Here is a 13,701-nt window from a genome sequence, read left to right as displayed (position 1 = left end):
TAGCAATAGTTTTAATGTTTTCCATTACAATACCACCCTGTTTTTACATGTTCATTATAAGTTATATATGTTTTATGACAGAATATTTTGACAGAATTTTTAGATTTTGACTATTAATATTTACTTCCTTGATTTATGGAGGCGTTGGTTCAATGACTTATTGTGACTGGTTAATTAAGACCAGCTACATTATTTAACTGATGTGTTACGTGAAGCCACTGATACTCTGAAGATACCCTTATTGTGCAGGCATGAAAGCGCTCAATATCTTTTTATTTTAATTTAATCTATGTATGTTGCCTGCTTTGAGTTGTGTTTTTTGTTTTATTGAAAGTTATTAAATAAGACCGCGTGTTGACAGAGTCGCCTTGTTTGTTTTACTAGTTCATTGTTTTTTACATTCGTTGTCATGATATTTCAATAACTGCAGTACTTCCCACTTTCATATTTCATCCAATTATTTCTCATTTATTCTTTTTATTCCCTTTTCTATTTTAATATACTCCCTTTCTTCCATCAACTCCATCCATATTGTTAAATGGACTGAAAAACCTGTCACAGCTGTATCAGTATCCGCTATCCCCAAGTCTTATGATAATACAAAATAATTAGTTTCAGATCAAAGTATTCCCATTCTATACATCCATTGCCTTTTGTTCCTAACAGCTAACTTACATTTTATCAGTTCCTGTATTTTTTACCTCTTTCCCTTTCTTCTTACATTTTCCTCATAAATCACAAAGTGCCCTGAAGTTATCACTTTCGTGTTAACCATCACAGTCTAAACTTCCATAAAAAACTTCTCCAAAGCCAACTTCATGCTACTCAAGTCAGAAGTTACAAACTTCATGACACCCATGCAGACGGGAACTAAAAGTTTGACAGCTGAGTCCTACACTAAGGCACTGTACAAGCACATTCACTCATGCATGAATCGTGCCATCCCAAATAGAACCAAGATGCTCTCCTCCAAGAAAAAGAAAGCCAATCTGGGGGTCCCCTGCCATAAACAAACTTTACAACAAAAGGAAGAAACTGTTGCAGAAAGGAGAAAAATCTCAAGATGCAAAAAAACTCCATTACCAGCCTCCAAAGCTAGTTGTAAAAATAAAATTGCCAAAAATTCCAAAGACAGCCACAAGGCATTCTATAACTATGTCAAGACTCTAAATGGCAATGCTCAGATCTGCTCTGAGCTACAACAGAATGGCATTAAATATACTGATCCCAAGGATATTGCCAATATCCTGGCAGATCGGGTCAATGCCAACTTAACCCCCCTCTCACCCCCTAAATGGCCCATCTCAATACCGGAAGATTGCCAAATTCCAGTAATAATGGCCACACAGGTAAAATACACACTCTCCAAAGCTAAGAATACAGCATCCATGGTACCAGATGATATCCCGGGCTGTGTACTACATGAACTACAAAATGAACTGGCACCTCATCCAAGTGTCATGTTTAATCATACCCTCACCTCAGGCTTTGTGACCACTGAGTGGCGCACAGCTGCAGATATCCCACTCCACAAGGGGTGATCCACCTTGGATCCCAGGAACTACCGCCCCATCAGTCTGTTGAGCCTGATCTGCAAGGCCATGGAATGTATTATCATGGAACTTATAAACAAAGACAATGGCAACCTTCAAACACTGGACCCCACCCAGTTTGGGTTTGTGAAGGGCCGATCTTGTCTCCTGAACCTGATTGACTTCTTCAAATTAGTCTCCAGAGCCATGGATGAGGGTAAGGCAGTCCACACAGCCTATATGGACCTCACCAAGGCCTTTGACACCATCCCCCACTCTGGAATCATAGATATACTTACTAAGCTGAGCATTAAGCCCTACGTCACTCGATGGGTTGCCAACTGGCTTACTGACAGAACCTACACTGTAAAAGTAGCTGACTCCAAATCCAGCTCCAGACAAGTGACAAGTGGAGTACCTCGGCGTTCAGTCCTGGGACCTCTCTTGTTTGGCATCTACTTTTCTGAAGTACAGGCAAACACTAAGGGACTCTGGCTAACAAAGTTCGCAGATGACTGCAAACTGGGAGCCATTACTGAATCTCCAAATGATGTGGATACTCTACAAAAGGGCCTTTCAGAAACAGATGCTTGGTGCCAGAGCCATGGGCTCATCAAACTCAATGTATAGTTATCCCCTTTGGGAAAAAAACATGTACTCATGAATTACCACATAGGTGGCAGTACACTAAACACCAAAAGTGTGATAAGAGACTTAACGACACAGGTGGACAGTGGTCTCACCTTCAATAACCACATCGCCACAACAGTCAGGAAATCCTTCTATGTGGCACACCTCATTACTAAGGGCTTTTTATCCAGAAAAAAGGAGGTCATTGTCCCTCTGTACTCATCCCTCATTAGACCCATTATAGAATACAATGCCCCATTTGGTGTGTACCTCTCAAGACATCTGCAACAACTGGAAAGGCCACAGAAATACCTCACTAAAAGAATCACAGGCCTAAAAAAGATGCCCTATGCTGACCGCATTAAAAGAATCCAGCTATACTCTGTCGCATATTGTCTACTCTGAGGTGATCTATGCTTAACATACAAGGCCATGTAAAACCCAGAGCTGTTGGACATGTTACACTTAAAGAAATCCCAATCCCTCAGAGCCACACGCTCCAGGGATCTAAACCTTGCCATCACAATAAACAAAACATGCTGGAGGGATAGGTTCCTGACCCAGAGACTCCCCAGACTCTGGAATAGACTGCCTATACATGTCAAGCAGAGTGCCTCTTTGGCCCTCTTCAGAAGGAACCTTGATAATTGGATGGGAGAAAGGAAATTCACCTCAGGGATCATGTCAATCACTCTGCTAGACAGGGGTCCAGGGAATTAAATAGTGTGGGGAGAAATAGCCAGGGAATTGTTATGGCTAGGCTTGTATAGGCCCTAGGGCCAATAGCCTAGTACCAACCTATAAATGTATGTTCCATGTTATATTTCCACCCCACAATGTTTCTGTTTGCAATCTTTCTTCATTTGTCTAACAGAATAAAATCCACATCACATTTAGTACACCATTCCAGTAACCCTTTCCTTCTTACAGTGTTAATAATACTGTTCACGTCAACTGAAGGTGCTCTAAAATTGTTGAAATGTTTGTTTTCTTATTTTTATTCTTTTCTCAACTGAGTATTCTTCCTGGATTTATGTACAAATAATCATTGATCCTCAAAATCAGATTTCTCCTTGACTAGAACTTCAAAATAAATTATTAGTATCAATACCTTCTGACCTCTCTTCCTACATGCACTCTCTCACTGCATTTTTCCCTCTGTATTTTTTCTACTTGTACAGTTCTTCTTCTTCTAGCTAACCATCCCCACTAGGATCTTGTTGTCCTTCCTTATGCATGCTTTTCCCCTTTTTTCTTCTTTTTCAATATTTACTGTTTGCTCTTGACAAACCATTCAAACCCCCCCCCCTTTTGTTAACAACTTGCATTCAGGCACACACCTTCTTGATATATGTACTTTCTCCCTGCACTGGTTACATTGTGCCTTGTCTCAATCAATATTTAAATGAGAACAGTCCCCCAAAAGGAAAGATGATTTATCCTGGCCAGCATATCTTAATGTCCTTCTATAACCAGCCACAAAAAATAACAGTTGGCAAGTGTCTTACTGTGTTTTTTTACATATTTCAAAACATCTTCCAAACTTTACTCTCATCGCTAACTTCCATAATATTATCAACAGTTTCAAACAAATCCTACATGCATTTTAACATGGTCATATTACATTTCATCTAAACAGAAAAGTGACATTGTTTTTACATTTAAGTTACTACCAGAAAACAAATAATCACTCCACGGATAATAATTTTTTGTTACAAAGTTCCAGAAATGTCATCATCAGTCCTTCACTTTCAAATATTAAGTCACAAAAAGTCTTTTTCCCAGTATGTATAAAAGACCAAATTTCTTGAGCTTTAAAACACAGAATAGTTACCAAATTGACCCATTCATAATATCTATTACAGTGTCATCTTTTTCTTATTCTCACAGTTGCTATTCTCTTCTTTTTAGAAACAGTTTTACTTGCAGTTTGTTGCTGCTCCTCATTTTTGCCTGCTATCACTATTGCATAAGTTTTTATTGCTTCATTCTCTGCTGGCACATCACCTGGATCCTTTTTGGAAGGGATGAGGGTGGTAATGTGGAAAAAAATTATTTAACATCTTACCCCAGGAAACTGCAAAACTATCACTTGGATCATCCGGCTTGATTATTTTTGACTGAACATCACTTAATTTCTTCTCCATTGAGACAGCTAAACACTGCTCATTTGTAACATCCACCAGGTGAATTTTTGTTTGCATTCTAAAGTTCCAGATCAATCAAATATTTCTCCAAATTCTTATTTTATACCTTCAAACTCTCCATAGCTTCTGTCCTCTTCCATGCTGCTGCTTCCCATAGGCCTTTCCCTTACTGCTATAGGAACCCTATGGTGCCATCTAGCAACTGTAGAGATTAGGGTTTTTTTACATTGTTTAAATCTATTTACAAATCTCCATACATTATAAACTTCAATTTAAGCATTCCCTCACCACTCTTTTGTCCACAACCAAAACATTATTTTCTCTAAAATCTTTGTCAAAGTCCATTTTCCATTGTATTTAATTTCATTTAGTTTCTCGTTTCATATAGTCCATGAAACATAAAATATTATTTTGTCCATTTTTTTTCACTTCTTCTTGTTTTTGTGGACCATAATAATCAAATTCTATTATGTCCATATTTATTTGCTCAAATTTTAACAAATTTTTCACCCTATTATGTTTACATATTTCTTTCCAGAAATGACTAACTCTTTCACATTTCAAAAACACATGTGCAGTAGTCTCAAACTCTTCACATTTATTACATATTCTATATTGATTTTTTTTGTAAGGCATATTTGCCTTAATCAGCAATTTTCTAATAGATAATCTTCGCAAAAAATCATTACATTCTTTAATCTTTTTAATAGTTATTATATCACATCATTATGGCTTTTTTCTTATCTATTTCTAAATCTCTCCATGGGTCAATGCAATAAAATGTTTTCATAATACTTAAGTACCATTCCTTTCTTTTTTTCTCACATGTATTCTTTTTTATTTTCCATTACACAATTTTGTTTTGATACTCTTTCATTTCTTCATTCACAGTGCTTTTACTTCTTTTTTTTAACTTCCATTCCTTCCCACAGTTCTTTGTATTTATCATATAGTATCATTTCTATATACCGTATATAAAATTAATGATGCTGCATGTTTATTAAACCCAAGCCTTCTTACTCATCTTTCATATATGGAATCTCTGTTTTGACTGAATTCAATCTAGAACCCCATATAAAAAAAATGTAATCGTCATTAGCTCCTTTTCATACTAGGAATCATATAGATGGTAGTAACATAAGCAATTTTTCTGATTACTATGGTGTTCAACAAGTGTACTTTTTTCTATATGAAAATCTATATGATTTCCAAAAATTAGTCTTATCCTTTACTTCTTTGAGTACATTATCCCATTGCTGTTGTCTCTATTCATTCCTTTCAATTATTATTCCCAATATATCTGTTTAATTTATTGAGCTCAATACCTCCTATCATACCTTCAAAACCAGATCCTTTACTTTTTTCTTTATTTATACTTAAACCAATTTTTTTTAATTTACACTTAATTTTTCATTTACTTTTTCCATCCATATTTTATTTGTAACAATTTATACATCACCTGCGTAATTATACATTACTGGTAATTGTACTTCCTTCATTATTTTGTATCCACTGCTACTTAACATTTTATTCATTTTTTTTTCATTATTACATTCATAACTGATGAGAAAATTATTCTAGAAGCTGGGCAGCCCTGCTTTATTCCACATTCTATTTTTATTTCTTCCCCCAAACAGCCATTTACATTTAGTTTCACATAGTTCCTTTCATAAACAGAATACTTGTAATATTTTTTGCTTATATTATCCCCAGGATTCAGCAAGCTCTGTATGGCATGTAGGAATAGTGCAGGAGCTGCTGGAGGCAATATGGCTGTCGTGCAATCCAGGAATAAGCTCCCGGGGCGTGCACAACTGCTCCTTCACTATTCCTGCACGGATGCACCTCCTCTATGCAAATTACCCCATTTGCAGGTGAAAATCATGTAAATGAGGTGAATTTGTGATGCAGGAAGCTGGCAGCCAGATGTGCATGACTAGTGTAGTCTGCAGAAATTTACTGGGTTAGTAACCGACTACATTTCTGTAAACAACAAAATGGAGCCATTATAGCTCCAAATAAAGGATTTATATAATGTGGAAAGCATGGCAATGGCCAAATATATGGCCATTGGCATGGAAAACAGTTGCAAAAATAAAAAAATAACTTTTATTTTTTTTAACCGATTTCGGCTGTTTAGGCGTAGAGCTGTGGTGCACAAACAGGACTGGGCCGAAAATAAAAACAAAAATAAGCATTCTATCCAAAATCACAATTTTGCCATTATACTCAATGGCAGGCAGAAGACAACATGGCCAGTGAATAGTGGTTGCTAAGGGGGAAGGCTCAGTGTGGGACTTGTAACTAGCCATTAGCAGGCAATCCTATGCAAATGAGGGGAATGATACTGAATCCTAGATCCCCCCGCATGGCTAGCCTGCATCCATCCGTGTCGGTGCAGGAAGACCATGGTGAAGCCTAAAAGCTAGCTGACATCATAGAGGGGTGTGTCAGGCATACTGTAAGCTTATTGGAGCCCTGTGGCTCAGGTTTGCCCTTAGCTTAGCAAAGCAAGGGGGTGTGTCTGAGGCTGCCTAGCACTCTTTGCATTGCCTAAGCGGGTGTGCATGCTGCACACCATGTTTTAAAGGAAAAAAAAGTAAACCAGGAAATAGCAGCTCTGTGCACATCTGAGCACTGTGTTTGCGTGGCGCGCCCGTGAGCTTAAACCTATAGTGGCTGCATGAGATCTGTAACAAATACTGGTGTCACCATTGTAGCCAGTACTAGACAAGGTGACAAAACTCACTGCAGGAAATGTGCTGAGCCACATGTGTGTTCATAGGACTCACACATGCCAGTCAGGGAGGCTCACATACCCAACAACAGTCTCAGCCAGCAGGACAGGCATAAACAACAATAAACAAAGGCTGTGCTAAGGCCTCTGATTGATGGTTATGGAGAACATCCCCCCCAGACCTACACAGACAGACAGACAACAGCAGGTCAGGCAATGGGATGTTAGTTCTGAAGGGTAAGAAGTCAGAAACTGAAATGTAGGTCAATCAAACCTAAGACCTGTAGTACACTCATATGCCTCTAGTCAGCATGATAGGTCAGATTACAGAATAAAATGGAGTACCTGAAATACCAGTACAGTCATAGCAAATGTGTACAAGTGTTAGGTGTGCCCCCCCCAATCCTATGTAGAAATGTAGTAACAATCAGGTGTGCCCCCCCAATCCTATGTAGAAATCTAGTAACAGTCATATGTGCCCCCCCCCCCAAATCCTATGTAGAAATGTAGTAACAGTCAGGTGTGCCCCCCAATCCTATGTAGAAATGTAGTAACATGTAGGTGTAGGTAAAATAACAGTGAAGCACAGATTACCTGAGCTGGCCAAGGTAGCAGGATAGATTGTAGCATGTGTACAATATGCAGGGCTGTGGATGTTAGGTTGGTGTGTGTTATATATTGTGTGAGAGGGTCAGTATGTATGCATGGTGAGGTTTGTCCTGGTGGCCATTGGCCAGTACTGCCGATGACAGGGCCAAGTTCTCACAACTGCAGTGCCAAAACAAAGCTTCCCAGCAAAACACATTCCAGGGCTGCTGATGTCATTCACTTTGAAATACACCTTTGGGGAAAGAGTAACTCAGTAATCTCCATGATGTGTGCTATAACTGCATAATGCTGCAGTGTGATATACTAGCTAAGTAGGAATTTCTATCCTCAGACATGGCAACTGTGAAACTCTGTGTGTTTGATTGTGTGTGTGTGTGTGTGTGTGTGTGTGTGTGTGTGTGTGTGTGTGTGTGTGTGTGTGTGTGTGTGTAGGGACCAATGTTTTTTGGCCATTCACAGTCACTACACACACCTAAAAATGGAGAACATCGATAACTGTGCAGTAACAGAGACCTGATCCAAGGCTCCAGAGAGCACCCCTGCAATACCAGGTTCAGTTCTCATCACACCTGTTGGCCACCAAACCAGGACCAAAAGAATAAAGGTGGAGGAGTTTCCATACTCACCAAGGATATTCACACCCCCCAGGCTACTTGCCCAACAGAATGTATCTGAAATACCCCTGGTGCAACTAACAGTAGGTTAGACTGCATTCCAAATTGTATAGCTTGCTACAGATTCCCCACCATGTCCCATGATTCCCACTACAGCTTTTGAAACATACTGTGAAATATTATGATACAAGCAAACACCCTAATACTGGGTGACTTACACTACCCTGCCATTAACTGGGAAAACTATTTGTGTACCAACATGTGTGCCCAATGGTTCTTGCAAGTCATAAGTCCCAATGCCCTGGATCAAGTAACCCATAGTCCCACCAGGGGCTCAAATATCCCAGACCTGTTCATTACCAACATGGGAAATCAATGCTCCACATCTATGGTCATCCCATTGGTGGTCAGGTCTGCCCATGAGCTAATCACCCTTAACATCAACATCCCTCCCCCACACCCCAGTAAGGAAACATCCATAACACAGATCTCCAAAGCCAACGTCATGCTACACATGTCAGACATGACTAACGTCATGACACCCATGTAGATGGGAACTGAAATGATGACTGCTGAATCCTACATGAAGGCACTGTACGAGCACATCCACTCGTGCATGAATGATGCCATCCAATATAGAATCAAGACACTCCACACCAAGAAAAGGAAGCCAATGTGGTGGCTCTCTGCCATAAACAAACTGTACAAATAAAGGAGGAAACTGTTGCAGAAATGGGGGAATTTCCAGGATGCAAAATACTCCCTTACCAGCCACAGTAAGAAGCAGAGATCCCTCATAACATCCACCAAAGCTAGTTATGAACATAATATAGCCAAAGATGTCAAAGACAACTGCAAGCCATTCCATAGCTATGTGAGGAATCTAAATGGCAATGCTCAGATCTGCTCTGAGCTACAACAGACTGGTATTAAATATACTGCTCCCAGGGATATTGCCAATATCCTGGCAGATCAATTCAGTGCCAACTGCACCCCTCTCCCACACCCCAAAGGGCCCATCTCAACATGGAAAGATTGCCAGATTCCGGTAATAATGGCCACATAGATAAAAATCACACTCTCCAGTGGTATGACAACAGCAACCTTGGGACCAGTCAACATCCCGGGCTGTGTACTACATGAGCTACAAACTGAACTGGCACCTCACCTACATGCCATGGCTAATCATAGCCACACCTCAGGCTTCATGCCTACTGTGTGGCACACAGCTACAGTTATCCCAGTCCACAAGGGGGGATCCACCTTGAATCCTGGGTACTACAGCCCCAGCATTATGACATGCTTGATCTGCAAGGCCATGGAATGTATTATCATGGAAATTAAAACAAAGACATTGGCAACCTGCAAATACTAGACCCCAACCAGGCTGGGTTTGTGAAGGGCCAATCATGTCACCTCAACCTGATTAACAACTGTGAATCCATCTCCAGATCTGTGGATGAGGGTAAGGTGGTTCACACAGCCTACCCGGACCTCACCAAGGCCTTTGACACTACCCCCCAGTCTGGAATCATAGATAAATGTATCAAGCTGGCTATTAATCTCTATGTCACCCGATGGGCTGCCAACTGCTGTATTGACAGAACCCACACTGCAAATGTAGGTGACACCAACCCCAGCCCCAGACAAGTGACATTTGGAGTACCTTAGGGTTCAGTCCTGGCACCGCCCTTGTTTGGCATCTACTGCTCTGAAGTACAGTCCAACAGTAAGGGATTCTGGCAAAAAAAGGTTGCAGATGAGTGCACACTGGAAGCCAATGTTGAATCCACACATGATAGAGATATTCTATAGAAGGGCCTTACAGAAAGACATGCTTGGTGCCTGGGCCATGGCCTTAAGATCAATGCCAAGAAATATATACTTATTCCCTTTGGGAAGGGACATGTACCTGTGAAGTACCACATAGGTGGCAGCACACTAAACACCTAAAGTGTGATAAAAGATTTAGGGACACAGGTGGACAGTGGTCACACCTTTGATAACCACATCACCACAACAGTCAAGAAACTCACCCATGTGGCACACCTCATAACTAAGGGTTTTAAATCCAGGAAAAGGAGGCCATTGTCCCACAGTAATCATCTCTCAGTAGACCCAGTACAGACTACAATGGCCTGTTATGTATGTACCTCACGAGACATCTGCAACAACTAGAAAGGCTGCAGACATACCTCATGAAATGAATCACAGGCCTAAACCAGATGCCCTATGCTGACCGTCTGAAAATCATCCAACTATACTCTGTCACATATTTTGTTCTCAGAGGTAAACTCTGCTTAACATACCATGTCACGTCAAACCCACAGCTGTTGGACAGGCTACATTTAAAGAATTCCAAACCCTCACAGCCACATGCTCCAGGGATACAAATCGTGTCATCACAATGAACAATAGATGCTGGAGGGATGTGTTCCTGACCCAGAGACTCCCCAGACTCTGGAATAGACTGCCCATACATGTCAAGCAGAGTGCCTCTTTGGCCCTCTTCAAAAGGAACCTGAACAATTGGATGGGAGATAGGAAATTGACCCCCAGGGATCATGTCAGCTGCCCTGCTAGACAGGGGTCCAGGGAAGTAAATATTGTGTGAAGCCATAGCCAGGGCATTGTCATGTCTAGGCATGTATAGGCCCTAGGATCGATAGCCTAGTATCAACCTATGAACCTATGAACTACACTTTCCATTGCCCAACCTTGGCAAGGTTGCTGATGTCATTCACTTTGAAATACACCTTTGGAGAAGGACTAGCCCAGTAATCTCCATGGTGCATGCTATAACTATGTAATGCTGTAGTGTGATGTACTAGTTAGGTCGAGTTCTAATCACAGACATGGCAAGTGTAAAGGTTTGTTTGTCTGTGTAGGGATCAATGCTTTTGAGGCCATTCACAGTCACTACAACTTCCATTATCCTACTTTGGCAAGACTGCTGATGTCATTCACTTTGAAATACACCTTCGAGGAAGGAGTAGCCCACTAATCTTTGTGGAGCATCCTATAACTGCGTAATGCTGTAGTGTGATATGCTAGTTAGGTAGAAGTTCTATTCCCAGACATAGCAAGTGTAAATGTTTATGTTCCTCATTATGAGGAGCGTGGGTCTGAAGGAGACAATGAGGAGCGTGGGTCTGAAGGAGACACTGATTAAAGGACGTTCCTGTTTCGTTTTGAGTTGGAGAATTATTTGCCTTGTTCAATTACAGTGGTTCCTGATTTTTTGAATTGGTGATACGTTTGGTGTCTGTATTTGCAAGCTACAGCGTTCCGTTTTGATTTTTGCATTATTAAACGTTTATGTGTTTATTTGTCTGTGGATGGATCAATGCTTTTGAGGCTGTTCACAGTCACTACAACTTCCATTGCCCTACTTTGGCAAGCCTGCTGAAGTCATTCACTTTGAAATACACCTTTGGGGAAGGAGTAGCCGAGTGATCTCCATGGTGTGTGCTATAATTATGTAATGCTGTAGAATGATGTACTAGTTAGGAAGGAGTTCTAATCCCAGACATGGCAACTGTGAGACTTGGTGTGTGTGGGGGTGTGTTTGTCTTTGTATCCTGTGTGGAGGTAGCTGTGAGTGTGTAACAACTGGACTCACTGTAGAGTGAGTTTTGCAAATTTCTTATATGGTGGGCCTGTTATATTTCATTATGTCCACCTTACAAGGATAACAGATGTCAAACAGCAAAGGGTTTGAGGTAGACAAACCATACCCCTACATGTGACATCATGACTTCACAAACAACATAGGCAACACTTGTATTATCCAGAGAACACTCTATGCCCATGTCTCATACACAAACACACTCGGCTATGCAACAACCACTATGTTGGTAGTTCCCTGCATATTGCCCACAGATAGTTACCATGGTGTGATTGCAGTGGACTGCAGAGGGCATGGCATCCTGTCCCATCCCTACAATAGGCAAATCATTGCATACAGTGCTCCTTCACTATATTCCCCACTGGACGCCTGCAAAAACTGTAGAGCCAGCAAATGTAACCTGCAAAGGAAATACCATGCCTTATATACATGCCCTGTATGGGCAGATGCCACTGACACCAGGGAATACCTGTATCATGCTGTCAATGTAGGTGCAGGGTCAACCTGGTGTCCATTGCCAGTTCTCACCACATGAGGCCAGGAATTGCACATCTGATGATAACAATTTGTCTACACAACATGTCCCAGACACCCCAGGTACACTTCCACATGTCACAGAACATGCATGTGGGACGTGTGCACATCCCAGACACCATACATGCCATGGACTATAGAACACATACATGGCAAGCATTGCACAGTACTGGCCACCCACAATAGTAACCCAGATGACTGGATGGTGAATACAATACCCACCTGTGTGGGCCAATCCAGACACTACACCCCTGAGCCGCACTGCAGACAATTGTCATGTGGCCTGATGCCAAGGTATACCCTTTACCTAGCCTTGTACAGCCTTCTGGCACAGTCAACCACTACACACCTGTGAAGCAATGCACCCATGCATGTCAGTATTGGTAACCTGTGTGTGTGTGTGTGTGTGTGTGTGTGTGTGTGTGTGTGTGTGTGTGTGTGTGTGTGTGGGATCCATCTCACTATGGCTGCTGTGTCCAGACGCAGCAGCCATAGATACCACACTGTCCTGTGCACTGCCACCAACTGCCAACTGTCCCTCTGCTATGGCCCCTGGTGATGGGGTATATATAGGCACTGTGACTGTGTGTGGGGATGGGGTGGATAACAGGGGGATGTCAAACAATGGCACAGTTTCGGCCTCTGACAACCCCACCTGTGTCTCAACACACCTATCATCATTTTCAGTGTCTGTATGGACACCAACATCAGATTGCATGGAGGAGGGGCCCTGACCCACCTCACTACCTGTGAGGGGAAAACAAGAAATGCACTTTAAGACCTGTACGTCATTGCTTAACAGTGCACACATATACACACACACATGCACACACACACACACACACACACACACACACACACACACACACACACACACACACACACACACATATACACACACAAGCACGTGCACACACACACACACACACACACACATACACACAAACACACTTTGACATTCCACCATAATACCTACCTGTTCCTGAGTTTACAGACCGTCCCAGGTTTATTTTCTTAAGTTCCCCATCCTGCATCACACTTGGAAACCTACACTCATTAATACCAATCATTAACGTATCATTCTTCTAATTGCCTAGACAAGTGACCACAAAACATGACCTGTTACTCCATTACCTCTTTGACTTGATTGGAGTCAGTTTTGCAAGAACTCACCGCTGTCATCCAGTGTTCTCCCTGGGTTTGTCCAGACATCGTGACCATGGCCCCCATATATTAGGGGCTACTACAGTCACTCAATAATGTCATGCAC

This window comes from Protopterus annectens, chromosome 3.part0 (genome assembly GCF_019279795.1).
Source record: "Protopterus annectens isolate FY-2018-M chromosome 3.part0, PAN1.0, whole genome shotgun sequence".
NCBI classification, from domain to species: Eukaryota; Metazoa; Chordata; order Ceratodontiformes; family Protopteridae; genus Protopterus; species Protopterus annectens.
This window is presented reverse-complemented; position numbering follows the sequence as displayed.